This window comes from Triticum aestivum, chromosome 5B, assembly GCF_018294505.1.
Source record: "Triticum aestivum cultivar Chinese Spring chromosome 5B, IWGSC CS RefSeq v2.1, whole genome shotgun sequence".
NCBI lineage: Eukaryota > Viridiplantae > Streptophyta > Magnoliopsida > Poales > Poaceae > Triticum > Triticum aestivum.
In genome coordinates, this window is record NC_057807.1 from 265,028,114 (window position 1) to 265,043,608 (window position 15,495).

The window sequence follows — 15,495 nt, forward strand, 5'->3', positions numbered from 1 at the left end:
CTGCTTATAACAACCCCTCCGCACTTTGCCTGCTGCCCCCTGATCATCTTTGGCTCCGCTTTGAAGGTCTTGAGCCACAATCCGAAGTGAGGGGTAATGAGGAGGAAGGCTTCGCATACAACAATGAACGATGAGATGTGGAGGATGGACTCCGGATCCAAGTCGTGAAATTCCAACCCATAATAAAACATGAGCCCCCTCACGAGGGGGTCCGTCGGGAAGCCTAGTCCGCGAAGGAAGTGAGACGCGAACACCACACTTTCACCAGGCTTGGGAGTGGGAATAACCTACCCTTGGGCGGGCAACCTATGCGAAATTTCGCCGGTTAGATACCTGGCCTCTCTTAGCTTTAGCACGTCTTCTTCCGTAATGGAGGAAGGCATCCACCGGCCTTGCAGGTCGGAGCCGGACATCATCGAAGGTCCGAAGCGCCTGAATCTGGAGCTTTGGGTGTTGGAACTCGAAGCGAGGGGCGGATTCGATTGAGATTGAAAGAAAGGAGTGGAGCCTTGGTTTCTTTATAAAGAGGTTGAATACCAAGCGCCTTCCCCGTGACCGTTCGGGACTCGCCTTCGATCGAGGAGACGTGCCAACGGGCACGACTGGGTTACAAACGCCCATATTAATGAGAATCCCGGAATAAAGGGGACACGATCTCTGCTTTGACAAGACGTGCCAAGGAAACCGCCTCGCTAAACGCGCTGAGGTGGGACAGTAAAAACTATTCGAATAATGGCTTGGCCGTGGTGTGATGTCACGCCATGAAATACGTCAGCTGATTGAATTTGTGTAAATATTATTCTCTCTACGGTGGTATGTGGACCTTATTTTACAGAGCCGGACACTATCCTTGTGTTCAAAATCTTCTATGAAGTATTCGGAGGAGGAACCTGCCTTGCAATGCCGAAGACAATATGCGCGCCGGACTCGTCGTCATTGAAGCCTGGTTCAGGGGCTACTGAGGGAGTCCTGGATTAGGGGGTGTCTGGATAGCCGAACTACCACCTTTGGTCGGACTCCTGGACTGTGAAGATACAAGATTGAAGAATTCGTCCCGTGTCCGGATGGGACTTTCCTTGGCGTGGAAGGAAAGCTTGGCGATACGGATATATAGATCTCCTACCATTGTAACCGACTCTGTGTAACCCTAACCCTCTTCGGTGCCTATATAAACCGGAGGGTTCTAGTCCGTAGGACGAACAACAATCATACCATAGGCTAGCTTCTAGGGTTTAGCATCTCTGATCTCGTGGTAGATCTACTCTTGTACTACCCATATCATCAATATCAATCAAGCAGGAGTAGGGTTTTACCTCCATCGAGAGGGCCCGAACCTGGGTAAAAACATCGTGTCCCTTGTCTCCTGTTACCATCCGCCTAGACGCACAGTTCGGGACCCCCTACCCGAGATCCGCCGGTTTTGACACTGACACCCACCCTCTAGCCTTTTAAAAAATGTATACTTTTGTATAGTAGTAGTATCGATGGATTGCGCCATGGAGCAAAACTTGAAATTAAAAAAAAGGTGGTACATATAGAGAGCGCTCATTCCCAAATTATGCATATAGTACTATTAAAAAGGCTAGTCACAATAATGGTGTCTAGCACAACCCACCCCTCAAATAAAACTAAGCATCCTGGAATTCTTTGACAAAACTAAGCACACTGAAATTCTTTGAAAACTAAACTGCTGGCTATATGATGTTGGCCATATATATTGTACGTATATAATGTCAAGAAACGAGTGGTAGTACTATACCAACTAAAAGATGAAATGTAAGAAATACTAGCATGTACGTACTGAAGAGTTAAAGTAACAAGAAGAAACATAACATAGTTCTGCTGGGGGCTCAGCACAACACACCCCTCAACTTAAATTAAGCACACTTGAAATTAAACTTTGCAACTATTCCGGTAGACACTGCATTACAACCACCAAGAGCAACAACACTGCCACCTTACTCGGAGTCCTCGTCCACGTCCTCGACTTTGTCCTTGTCCCTCTTCCTCTTGGCCAATACTTCTTTGCTTGAACCGCACACTTGGCTCTTGCTCTTCATCCAACCCTTGTAGATATTGAAACAAAGGTAGCCATCCATTGTAGTGTAGTGGATGTGGTCTATATATAGTACATTCCGCTGCCATGCATAACGATGAAACATGTATGGAGGTTTCTCCAGTTTACCGTACGAAGGATGAACCATGGCTCCTGCCAGGGTCAGCATTGAAGGCTGACGAGAGCACACCAGCCGATTCTTCTGGAGGTCAAAGGGGTTGCCTACAATGAGTCCTATCCGACCTAGGACTTATTTGTCATTCGTAAAGTCTACAGTGACAAATTTGACTAGGTTGCTCTCGAGGAAGTTCTTAAAATCCAGGCATTCAACGTCGGCACGGCATATGTGGTAGACCAAGCATAAGTCATGCACGCAAACCTGGATCACAGTGGGCTTCTTCTTCTCTTCGTCCTTTAGATCATTCTCTCATCCCAGGACTGTGGTGTACTCAACATCTAGCCCAACGACCCACTCATCATCTGAGTTTTTGAACATGCGTCTGAAGCGAGAAAGGCATGTTTTCACCGTCGCGGAAGAACAGGTGTAGATGACATCGAACTCATCGCCGGTGATGGTTCTAACCTTGTACTCACCGCCGATCATGGAGATTTGGGACGCCATGGATTTGGGAGGAGGGTTAGGATTAGTGGAACTATCGTAATGTGAAAGGACGGGACGACTAGGAGCGAACCGCCGTATTATTGAAGGACGTGCAGGGACGAGTAGGAGCGAACTGCCAGCGTGCGAATGGCAGGGTAGTGGCTTTCCATTCTCCCATGATACGGGCTTCCGAGAGCCCTTGGATCTGAGATCGAACGGTTGCATGGCGTGATTCTAGACCTATGGGTGAATATCGTATCCTAGAGGGTTATTCCGCAAATTTTCAGCAACTTAGCATGCGACCGTTTGATCTCAGATCCAAGGGCTGCCAGCAGCCCGTATCATGGTCGCGCCTACCACGACCGTCACGTCGCTCGCGCGGTCGCGCCCTTGGAGATTTAACACAGTGCGTTAGGCTATCTGATGTTGGCATGTCATACATAGTCATCACTTAGTCACTCATACTACAATAAGGTTGGCTATAAGGTTGGCTATAAGTGTATTTATTTTTTTACTTCTCTCTATCTCTTTGTACGGAGTATCTCACTTGTTGGAAAGGCATGCAAATTCCCAAACCGCTTCCTACACCCTGAATCGAATTTTTTGCCTAACATGTTGTGCCGTGCAATTGGAATTCCAACTTGAGTACTACTACTAGTAGGAGTACTAGGGACCAGTTCTTTTAGGCTTCTAGATTAGTAATCCCATAACTACTACCTCCGTCCTGGTTTATTGGTCCCCATTGTAATCTGTGTCAAATTTTGATCATAAATTTAACTAATGAAATGTTAGTGCATGTCCCATGCACTAACATTTTATCAGTTAAATCTTTGGTCAAAATTTAGCACAAATTACAATGGTGAGGAGTAAACCAAGATGGAGGTACTGTACTACTAGTACTAGTTTAGAATCCCAAATAAATGAGTGAGGCGCCTTACTCTCCACTTTGACTAGTCTTATGGGAAAAGATGGGGAAGCCGCCAAAAGAACTGGCCCTAGGAGTAGTAGCTAGTGATCAAGTGTGCGAGATGAACCGGAGAAAGTAAATGCAGAGAGATGAAATGCAAAAAAGACGGAGGGATGTGATGGTTGCTTGTCCGTTTATTTTACGATGCCACTTATTACTGGGAGTGGTTGGGTTTTGTAATATGACGGCTTTACTGCCGCGCCACGAGCGGGGTGAGAGGTGATACTCCCGTGCAGCGCCGCCCTCTACACTAGTACTACTACATCGCTCGTGGTTTATCCCCCATTGAATTTGACTGAAGATTTAACTGACAAAATGTTAGTGCATGTCAACAAAAACAATATCGTATTTGAACATAGTTTTCAGTGATATAATTTTAGGTGACATGCATCATCATTTATCGTACTATACATAATGTTAGTTCAATTTTTGGTCGTACTAATCTATAATAGTAAGGTGCCCGTGCGTTGCACGGAAGAGTGAAATGCATTTATCGGGGAGTTGTTTATTTTGACAAAGGATGTGGGGGTCATCTCATGTGTAACATGTATCGATAGGTTTCTTTCGATATTATTTCATCTCTAGAGCTTAGAAACATCCGAGTGAAATAGATAAAAAAGTATCTTTTGCAAACAAAAGCATTCAACTGTTCAACCTGCATCCAAAACTTGTGAAGAAATAACTCTTATTGTGCTTTGCAGGAAATGGTTCATCATAAGTCTTTCACTAGTACTATAGTAAAAATTCATACATGGAAGATTCTAGACTAAACCATAAATGGATACACTTTTATTCATGCGCGATACTCCAATAGAGCAAGATCATGCATGGAAGTCTCCAAATGCTTAGACAGCGGATTACGTTGAGCGAAGACTAATGATCAACATTTAACTTAGTAATGCAGATGTCCAGGTGAACCTCCTTGGAGTCCCCATGCACATTGTTGGGGGTCAAATAATACCATGCATCTTCCATGTCCACATCGGCGGGAAGGTCCCAGCTTGGCAGAGTCCAAGTCAGCTTGACGTAGCCAGTGTCGCCGCCCACGTACCTCCGAGGGGTAGCAATAGTGAGCACGCACCTGTACATCAGCCTCGTGTCAGTGTCAGCGTCAGCGGCGTCGCCCCTGATGCACACTACAGAGATGTGGCGGTGGCCTGTGCGGGCCTCGCCGGTGGCCGCGATCAGGAGGAGGACGTTGCTGTCCTCCTCTGAGACTAGCAGGCGGCGCTGATCCTCCAGCGACTCCGGCACGGTGAACGGGTAGCATGTCTCGTACTTGATGTTCTTTGCCAAGGGACAATAGTGATCGCCGCATGCCTGCGTCAGGTGATACACGATGTCCACCGGCGAGCCCCAAACAGGCACCGGGCACTCATAGAAGTAGACGAAGGGCTCCTTGGGGGCATCGACCAGGCCGTCCAGGAAACGGGAGTGGCTGTAGGGGACGTTCCTCCAGTTGAATATATGAGCAAGTTACTACAAGATTTACTACAAACTAAATCATGACGGCTATAATAGAGATTAAACTAATCATGCGGGCTAGCATAGTAGATGAACAGATCGAGTCTAGGACATAGACTAGAAACATGAATTCTACCACGATTTCGAACAGGAAGGACAAAAACACATACGGTGCAACGGGAAGAGCACCATTGGCATTGAGGTTGTCGCCCATGTCTTTGAGGAAGAGGTTGCCGAGGTCGGGGAAGAAGTCGACATCGGTGAAGTCATCTCTACTAGCAGTCGCGAGAGTGCGCTCCCCAAATGTCAACAGCGCCCGCCGAATGGAGCGCAGGAGGGAGTGGCTGTAGGGGACGTTGCGGCCGCCGAATGGAGAGCAGGAGTAACCCACGAAGCAGTAGATGGTGCTCCTCCCTAGTCTCTATTCTTATCTCTATCTCTACTACTCTTCTTTGTTTTTTATAATATACTAGTTGTAGTTGTCAAATCGAATAGTACTGCACCGTCCATTGCACGCTCGGCTGAACACGCCTCCTCGCCTCCATCAAACCCCTCCGTTAAACCCGCATGCATACTGAGAAACCAACTCCGGCCCGCGGGAGGAAATTTGCTGATTGCTGTTGGACAATAATAGAGTCACGTCCAATCCATTTGATTTAATTGCGTGTATGATTCTCCCTCTATAAAAAGTTAATTGCATCCTTAATCTTGTATTCTAAGTACTTTGTGGGTTCCACAGTCAGTACAGTGTACATGACTTGCAGGCTGGCTACAGATTCGTACAGAAAGTTAAAAAGAAACAAATCCATGACTTGCAGGATTGGAGTTAGCACCGATGGCAGTTCGTAGTTGTTCCACGCTCGGGCATTGAAGTTTGTAACTATTTTAGATTAGAACATACTACTACTCCGGTGCTAGTAGTAGAGCAGAATTCTACCCCACTATACTACTCTACTCAAGCAAGTTAGGGCATAGTAGCAGGTACTATAGGGAGTACCAGTACTGTGATCACTCAAGCAAGTTGTCTGACTTCGATATGACGCTACGCTGCTGGTATGTGTCTCGTAAGTCAAACGGCGTGATGTAGTCAACATCACTTGTCCACTTCCCGCAGCACATATTTGCTTCTCCTTCCATCCCCGCTGAGGCGCCCCCCCCTCGTCCGAAACTCAAGCACTAACAATGGCAGAACCGAGCAGCGTCCGCCGAAAGAGTGGCTGGAATTTGCTCCCCATAGAGGTAATCAAGCTCATTGTTTCATGTGTGGACAATCTCAATACCATGCCGCTCGCCGCGTGCTCGTCGGGGCTGTACCGTTTACTCAAAGCCCTCACGCCGGAGCTTTTTAAGCCAGCTCCTTGCTTGTTGATGCCACCTGATCTTCAGAAACGGCGTGTCAGGCAGCATAACGATCGTAGGGTGGCGAGCATCAACCCCCTTGACTGCGATCCGATCCCCGTCACCCTCAACTACATTAATGGTATGTACTGGGTCGGCATGAACACGTCTTGGATGGTGCTCATCGACGGTCACGGCAGCTGGATGGTCGTGGAGGTCTACACCCGGCGATTGATCCCCTTCCTTCGATTAACATTGCACTGATTTGGTCTTTGAGCAGGATCCCAACTTCTCTGGGCCTTCAGGAATTTTTGACTGGAGGCTAGTAAGTAGCCTTGGTACACGCTCTCTGTTTGTTGGACTGAATTATCCGATTAACCAGGAGATAACCGATGGCAAGGATCATGATGGCAGCGCGGTTTCGTTCATCAGGCAAAATTGTGTGTACACAGCGTACCATGCGTCTCTGCATGCACCATACCTTGATATGTGCCGCCATGCTCTGCAGCCCAAAGTAGGAGAGAGGGTTGCAAGTATCAGACTTCGACCTGCTGGCTACAGTTTCCCCCGTCAGGCACCCATCTGGTCCATGCCGTCACCCAATCTCCACAGCTTAATAAATAGTAACGTCTAACTGAGCTAGTTAGTTAGATGCGTACACTTGGTGTAGTAGGATCTTTATTTAGTTTGATGCATACACTTGTTCTTTTTTGGTAGCCCTTTTCTAATGATGGCTGATGTTTGGTTTGGAAGAGAGAGCTGCGTCTTCACTCTTCTGGACTGCTTACTGCTTCTGTTGCACCCCCAGCCCTGGTTGCTATTGTTGCTGTTTTCAATGTACAATCAGTAGTATATTTCGTCTGTTGGTTGAATAAATGTGTTGTTAGAAGGACAAGCACAATGTTTTGGAAGTCATTGCACGGTTCGATCTTTTAGTGCCCCGTACCATACGTAGCGCACACTATTTTTCGTACGGAACACATTTTCCACTTGTTGATAACATGCAGCCCACTGATGAAGGCCCAATAGAGAAGCCCATAATTAACTGGAAGGGAGGCTCTCACATGAATCCGCCCCAGGTACATGCTCATGGTCCCCTAAATATAAATAAGTAAATAAATAAATAAAGCTAAATGCTCATGCACCAGTTCTTTGGGAAAATAGGTAGCCCAGTATTTCTTTTTGAAGAATACCCAAGCTAGGCCTATTTGTTTTCTCCGAATTACTGGGCTGCAAATCTTTCAAGACGAGGAGGGATGCATTCCGGCCTGGCCAAAGAGTATGGACAGTGTCTGTTAAAAGTAATATCAAAAGAGGTTGAAAATTCCAAAAAAATTATAGCAAATGGGATATTAGTTTCTTTTTTTGTTTTTGTTCTTCACTGATATCTTATACGTATTTCATTGGATTTAACATGACATAGTACTAATTTGTTTTTAAAATTGCTTTAGTATGGCTATTAATTTTTGGATTAAGAATATTTCCTTCCCCAACAAAAATTTGCGAATTATCAAAATTTCCCACATAATTAGTTAATTTTTTGACCCTGGTACTGACCAGAAAATGGCCAGCAATTCTAAAAATGGAAAACGGATTGCAATAAATTCCATATGAATTAGAAAATGAGTAAAAATTATAAAAATAATAGCAAATGGGTTGTACATGCCACAGATTTTGAGGCTGACTTGTTTACGCAAGGCTTTGTCAGTGAACACACGATTCTAGCAGCAGTGACTGTTGGATGTCCATCCAACGGCCGACGTGCTTCTTCAATCTCTGTTCTTCTTGCTCTAGCCGCCTAAACTAGCGCCGGCGGGACTGCCTGCTCTCTCCTCTTGTGGCCTGCTGTGATGCTGCGCAGGCTTCCCCGACCCACCCTACTCCCTCCGCTGGCCTGGCCGCATGCAATCAACTGCCTCCTTATTACGCGAAAAAAATGATTCCTCCCACTGACATCTGGGGCACACCGGTTGGGAGGCTGACCTGTGGGCCTACTAAGTTGACGCGTACGCAGGGCTTTTCAACTTAGTCAACAAACGATTCTAGTAGCAGTAACTGTTGGATTTGAATCGAACGGTCCTGCTGCTTTTCAGTCGCTGCTCTTCTTGCACCAGCTGCCCAAACCAGCGCCGGCAAGACCACCTGCTCCTGCCTCCAGTGGCCAGCTATGCTGCCATTGAGGCCTCATCGCCCTCTACTACTCCCACCGCTAGCCAGGCCCTGCAGCGATGGCAGCCTCACACCGCGGCCGAACCAGTGAACCCTCGTACTCCTCTCCGCGTGGGCATCCACTGCCGCGTCTTCCCTGGCTCCGTGTCGTCCCCTTCCCAGGCCTCGCCGTCATCCACCGCCTTGGTGCTCTCGGCGTGACGTGGTCAATGTGGTCAACGACATTCCATCAGAAGAGTACTGTACGTGGAGAGGCTGACAGCTGGGTCCATGGCCATAGCCTAGTTTTTTTGTGATTTCCAAGTAAGTTGCTTTGTCAGGCCTGTTGGGCTGCAAATCTTTCAAGACGAGGAGAGCCTTCATTCGGCTGGCCGAGAAAATGGCCCATCAGTAATGAGAAATGGGCTGTACATTTTTAAAACACATCAAACCGGCAATTAGTTTCAAATATCTTTTTTCATTTCCAGATTTTAAATTACATTAATTTTTATGCATGGAGAATTTGTTGCATTTTATATTGATATACATTTATTTTTAAAATCAGTTTGAATGTGAGTCAAAATTTCGGGATTAAAAACAGTTTGGACCGCACCGAAATATGCAAAATTTCGTCTATTTTTTAACCGTGGCCACAATATGGGCTGTAATGCTAACAAAAAGAATATGAGCTCCAAAAAACCTTAAGAATTAGCAAATGGGCTGTAAATTATTAGAAATAATGGCAGATGGGATGTATGTTGTTTTCCACAGATTTGAGGCTTTCCTAAAAAAAGGTTGACGCACAAGCAGTGACTGTTGGATGTCCATCCAACGACCGTCGTGCTTCTTCAATCTCTGCTCTTCCTGCTCCAGCCGCTCAAACAAGCGCCGACGGGACTGCCTGCTCCCTCCTCCCCGTGGCCGGTTGTGCTGCCGGGTAGGCCTCACCTCCCCACCGTACTCCCATCGCTGGCCTAGCCATCCCTCTACTCACAAACACCTTCTATTATTTTCCGGCGACGGCAAACGAACCAGTAAACCCTCGTACAGTCGTACTCCCCTCCGCGTGGGAAACAACTGCCGAGTCTTCCCTGCCTCCGTGTCATTCCCTTCCTAGGCCTCGCCGTCGTCCACCGCCCTGGTGCTCTCGACGCGACCTGGTCAAATGGTCAACGACCTACATGCATCTGAAGTGGACTGTACGTGGAGAGGCCGACAGCCGGGTCCACGGCCGCACGCAAGGAAATGCCTCCTTATTACGCGCAAAATAATGATTCCTCCACCTGACATCAGGGACCCACCGAAAGGGCCTCTGTATTTCACAAAAAAAACATTACCGGCGTAGACAGCTCGGACCCACTAGCTATATCTTCGCACGCAAGGAAGTGCCTCCTTATTACGCACAAAAAAATGAATACTCCCCCAATTAGCTAGGACCCAGTATAGTGGCAGGCTGACTTGTGGGCCTACTAAGTTGACAGGGACGGAGGGCTTTGTCAACTTAGTCAATATGCACGATTCTAGCTCTAGTGACCGTGCGATGTCCATCCAACGGCCGTAGTGCTTCTTCAACCTCTAGTCTTCTTGCTCCAGCCGCCCAAACCAGCACCGGTCGTGCCTCGTGCTCCTGCCTCCCGTGGCCGGCTGCAATGCAGCGGAGGCCTCACCGCCCCCTACTACTCCCACCACTGGCCAGGCCATCCCTCTACTCACCCACACCCCCTGTTATTCTGCGGCAACGGCAGCCTCACACCGCAGCAAACCAGTGAACCCTCGTACTCCTCTACGCGTGGGCATCCACTGCCGCGTCTTCCCCGGCTCCGCGTCGTCCCCTTCCTAGGCCTCGCCGTCGTCCCACCGCCCTGGTGCTCTCGGTGCGGTGTGGTCAACGTGGTCAAGGAACGGCTTCCATCGGACGTGGACTATACGTGGAGAGGCTGACAGCTGGGTCCACAGCCGCAGCAAGGAAGTGCCTCCTTATTACGCGCAAAATAATTATTCCTCCACCTGACAGCGGGGACCCACCGGACGGGCCACCATATTTCGCGAAAAACACGTTTCCCCCTCACTGCTGGGACCCACCAGCTACATCTTCACATGCAAGGAAGTGCATCTGGGCAAAAAAAACTGTTCGCCCCCCTGACTGCTGGGACCCACCAGCTACATCTTCGCACGCAAGGAAGTGCGTCCCGAAAAAAAATGATTCGCCCCATTACTGCTGGGACCCACCAGCTACATCTTCGCACGCAAGGAAGTGCGTCCAGGCAAAAAAACTATTCGCCCCCCTGACTGCTGGGACCCACCAGCTACATCTTCGCACACAAGGAAGTGCCTGACAGTCGGGACTCATCTGGTCGAAGCGTACGTAGCGTTGTCATTCTGGTCGTGAACGTGTACTTACATATATACTGGTCGAGGTAGTGGTGCACATAGTAGAGGCGCATGTTGTAGTAGAGGCGCGCACGTAGCATGTACACGTACGTACAGCAGCCAGTGTGCAAGAAAGAAAATACGGCCACGTATGTGTACATACGGACAGGGTCTCAAACGCCTACTCGCGCATACGTACGGCCAGGGCTCGTGTACATGGCTAGGTCGGAACGGAGAAACAGTGTCGTCGTCGTGTTCATGGGGAGCCAACCGGCTGGGTTGGAACGGAATGTGTCGCCGTGTTCATCGGGAGGGCTTGGACGGAACAGGCGATGGAAACGAGGCCTGGCGTACCGCAGAACGGAGGAAACAGCCTTGTGTTCGACCGGCCACGTTCGAAACGGGATCATGTTCATCGGGAGGGGTCTGGCGTACCGCAAAACGGAGGAAACGGACCTCCTACGGTCGAAACAGGGATCTTGTTGATCGGGAGGGGTGTGGCGTACCGCAAAACGGACGAAATGGACTTGTGTTGGAGCGCTACGGTCAGAACAGGGGTCCTGTTGATCGGGTGGGGTGTGGCATACCGCAAAACGGATGAAACGGACTTGTGTTGGAGCGCTACAGTCGAAACAGGGGTCCTGTTCATCGGGAGGGGTGTGGCGTACCACAAAACGGGACTCCACGGGATATTGTTCATCTCCACCGTCGACCTCCTCCAGCCTCCATGGGCTACCCTCGACCTCCTCCAGCCTCCACGGGCTCCTGTTCATCCAGCCTCCACCGCGCGCTACTCCAGCGGCTACTGTTCAACCACCCCTCCACGGGCACCCCTTCATCGTCTACTGTTCATCCAGCCCTCCACGGGGTCGTCATGTTCATCTAGAGGCAATGCCACGGGGTCCTGCATCCACCCCCACCACTCACTGTTCATCCAACCACCCCCCCCCCCGCAACGCTCACTTTTCATCCCAGAGGCAGCATCGATCGGCTTTAGTTAGCAGCAGTACCGAAGGAATCGCTCAATCGGGTACAGTTAACAGCCATTGATCGATCGCTCGGGTTCAGTAACGCGTAGCCTACAGTGCAATTGCTCGGGTTCAGTTAGAGCCCAACGCATCGCTCGGGTTCAGTTAGAGCTAATGCCTCGCGCACACGCGTGTACGTGTATGAGAGAAACGTGCATCGCTCGGCCCCCGACCACCCACCGTAACCGGGAACTCCCTGAAATTTTCCTCGCCCTCGCTTCTACCACGGTTTTTTCCGTCATGGACGGCCCAAAGAATTTCATGCAGCTGCATCTCTGGCCCGCCTAGGATGAAAAGCCCATTTGCTGTCATGATTTTTTGTCATAGAAGTAGGATCCCACCACATCTATGATGATACCGGGTTTTGTCACAATTATCGTCATAGAAGTGTCATAAGTATGACAGAAAAAATTCGTTCGGCCCAAAATGTCACGGATGTGTCTTTTTTTTGTAGTGTCGTCCACAACAGCCACGATGCATGTGCTGTTGTGCTCCCCCACGTACCAGCCTAGAGCAACTAGCCGCTTCTCAACGAGCTTGCTTGGAGCTGTGAGTTGTTGAACGACACACTGGCTTGGAGCTTCTGCATCCGCGAGCTAGACTGCAGCGGCTTGGATCGTCGAGGGTGGTGCAGAAGAGCGTTGCCTTGCCAATATTCAGTGGTCTTGACAGACCACCCAACCGGCTTTTATGCCGGAGAACTCCTCTTCGTGCTCGACGGATGCCATGGAGATTGTGCAAGGACGAGATGGGAGCAGAGTGTGGTGTGATTTTTGCCCAACGTCTAGCACTGTTTAAATAGTGGGCGTATGGCCAGAGCCAATCGGCGTTATGTTTAATGATGGGCGGCTTGAAAACGGGCATCTGGTTGGAGTAGGTTTCTCGGTGCATGCTCAGGTTTAATCGAGAAAGGCAGGTTGTCTGTGGTCGTTTGAGTGCCGTGAGGAGGCATGTTCAGCCGACCGACGCTCTCTCAGTGAGCATGCCACCTCAATGCCGTCAATGAGAGGTCGCGTACATCTGCGCCGCCCTCCCATCAAGTCAAATTGTTGCATCAATGTCGGCTACTGCATGCTTTGGGCCGGTATGAATACGGCACGGAAAGCAGCGTGGGTGTTTGATAGAAAGCGCGGGAGAGGCAGGTGATGGATTTTTGGTGGGCTAGGACGGTCAGACGCGGGCATGGCAGCTGTTCGGAGAGCCCGCAAAGCCTCCTTCCTTCCCCCCATGTTGATCTCCGGTTTGAGGGAGAAAGTGCGTCCGGACCGCTCCACGGACCGATACAGGCCCGTGTTGGATGACTTCCTTGGGCCAGACATATACGAGTGGTTTAAGGGTCGGCGTTGGAGATACCCTTAGAGCATCTCTAGTAGACCCCGTAAAAGAGCCAAACCCGTATAATTCCGACGAGTATAAGGGTTCGACCGATATTTGTTGACAGAACAGACTCCGTATCCCGGCCCGGCCCGTAAAAAGTTTATCGTGGCCCGGAAAAAGACCCTCTCCACCGCTATTTATGCGGTTTCACCGCTCGGATACGGGTCAAACTCTATCTGCCTCGGACGCCGCTCCACCATGATTTCCCTCCCCCTTCGCCCCAATTTGTCGCCATCGGCGAGCCTAAAAAAAGCTCTAGCGACCCTTCCCGACCCATGGACGGTTACGGAAGTGGTGGGGATTACGTGGAGCACCGTCGCCGCCGCATCTCTGATGTCGCGCGCAAGCCGGGGACGCGGAAGTGGCTCAAATAGGAGCAGTCCGCCGCCAGCGTTCGAACGCCGCGAGCTCGACGAGTACGAGCGCGAGCTCGCGGTCCGCCGCTGCGCCTCCTCCAGTTCCTCTGCCGCGGGGAGCTCGTCCCCGGGCGCCTCGAGCTCGCGGCTCACTATGGTCAAGAGAGAGTCGGAGGAGTGATACGTCTCCAACGTATCTATAATTTATGAAGTATTCATGCCATGTTTGCAACAACTTTATATGGTTTTGGTATGATTTTATTAGAAACCCGGACTGACACGGTTTTCAACAGAACTACCGTGGTGTCATTTTTTGTGCTGAAATAAAATTTCTCAGAATGGGCTGAAAATTTACAGTGATTTTTTATGGACCAAAAGAGAACCCCGAAGCACCGGAGCTGGACCAGGAGGTGGTTGTCGGTGTCAAAACCGGCGGATCTCGGGTAGGGGTCCCGAACTATGCATCTGAGGTCGATGGTAATAGGAGGCGGGGGACACGATGTTTAGCCAGGTTCGGGCCCTCTCTATGGAGGTAATACCCTACTTACTACTTGATTGATCTTGATGAATATGAGTATTACAAGAGTTGATCTACCACGAGATCGTAATGGCTAAAACCCTAGAAGTCTAGCCTATAGGATTATGATTGTGTCCTACGGACTAAACCCTCCGATTTATATAGACACCGGAGGGGACTAGGGTTGTACAAAGTCAGTTACAGAGAGAGGAATCTACATATCCGAATCGCCAAGCTTGCCCTCCACGCAAAGCAGAGTCCCATCCGGACATGGGAAGAAGTCTTCTGTCTTGTATCTACATAGCCCAACAGTCTGGCCTATGTACATAGTCCGGCTGTCCGAGGACCCCTTAATCCAGGACTCCCTCAGTAGCCCTTGAACCTGGCTTCAATGGCGAGGTGTCCGGCGCGCAGATTGTCTTTGGCATTACAAGGCGGGTTCCTTCTCCGAATACTCCAACATAGTCTCCGAACATAGAAAACGTGTCCGGCTCTGCGTAGAGAGTATAATATTCCACGAGTCCAATCCGATGACAACTTTTTGTAGCGTGACATCACGTCATCGCCCGGTCATTATTCGAACCGTTTTTAGCCTGCCGCTCCATATTTCGAGGTGCGGTTTCATTGGCACGTCTTGTCAAAGCAGAGATCGTGTCCCCTAATTGCGGGATTCTCATTAATACGGGAGTGGGTAACCTAACCGTGCCACCTGTATGGCCCATGGGGAATGGGCGAGTTTTAAGGCAAGTGGGGAGGCACTTGATATTCATTGTCTTTATAAAGAGATAAGGATTCACCCGTTTTCACCCACGCCTTCTCCTTCCTCTGCCCATCCATTCTCGAGCTCCAGCTCCCAAGCTCTCACCTTTTCCATCCAAAAAAAGCACTCCAACCATGTCCGGATCCGGAGCAGGAGGCAAGTGGATGGCCTCCTTTGTCAAGGAGAAGGACATCACGAAGCTCCGGGAGGCCGGGTACCTGGCCAAGGAAATCGCCCATCGGCTTTCGGCCAAGCGACAGATCGTCCCCACCCCGGAGCCCCATGAGAGGGTGGTGTTCATCTCACACTTCATCTGCGGGCTGGGATTCCCTCTCCACCCATTTGTCCGTGGACTCATGTTCTACTACGGGATGGATTTCCACGATCTGGCCCCCAACACCATCCTCAACATCTCGGCATTTATTGTCGTGTGCGAGGCCTTCCTTGGTATCCCACCTCACTTTGGACTATGGCTGAAGACCTTAAATGTGAAGCCAAAGGTGGTGAGCAGTC